The sequence below is a fragment of the Nicotiana attenuata genome, chromosome 8 (genome assembly GCF_001879085.1).
Source record: "Nicotiana attenuata strain UT chromosome 8, NIATTr2, whole genome shotgun sequence".
Lineage (NCBI taxonomy): Eukaryota > Viridiplantae > Streptophyta > Magnoliopsida > Solanales > Solanaceae > Nicotiana > Nicotiana attenuata.
Window position 1 is genome coordinate 25790886 of NC_031996.1, and position 834 is coordinate 25791719.

The following is an 834-nucleotide window of genomic DNA, read 5'->3' on the forward strand; positions in this document are numbered from 1 at the left end:
CTTAATCCTATTTCAGTATGTTTTAAATTAAAGATGCCCTGTTATTTGTGAGTTGTCGGCTTGCCTAGTATCACGATATGCCCCATCACGGCACATATGATATTGGGTCATGAGAATTTTGTATTTCATGCAATGAATTTTTTCAAATATTGGTGCTAAATATCACACCAATACATGCTAAGAGAACATGGTAATCAATATTTCCTCCTCTCCCCTTATGAAAAATTAATCTAAATAGCCACTCACCCAAGGGCTTAAATTTTAAATAGTTGGTGAATATAAAATATATGTATAATCTTTATGTAATATGTGTATAACTATGTATCCATACGTAATATGTGTATAACTAAGTATGATCAATATATAATATATGTATATACAACAACAACCACCAAGTGTAATCCCATAAAGTGGGGTCTGGGCAAGGTAAAGTGTACGCAGACCTTACCCCTACCTTACGAAGGTAGAAAGGTTATTTTCGATAAACCCCTGACTCAAGAGAAAGAAAAAAACTAAAAATAAGCAGAAACAACAAGTAGTAACCATAGCAAGCAAAAATGATATAATAATCGAAGTGAAAGAAACGACATAAAGTAAAAGAAATTTGCAGATACGAAGAAAAGAAAATGTGCGACTAATACTAATGAAACCAACATGAAAATGAGACACCCCGCTTAACCACTATCCTTCTACCCTAATTTTCAACTTCCATACCCTCCTATCAAGGGTAATATGATCAGTAAGCTGAAGTAGCGCCATGTTATATCTAAGCACCTCTCCCCAATACTTTTTAGGCCTACCTCTACATCTCTTCAGCCTCCCCCTCCCCTCCCC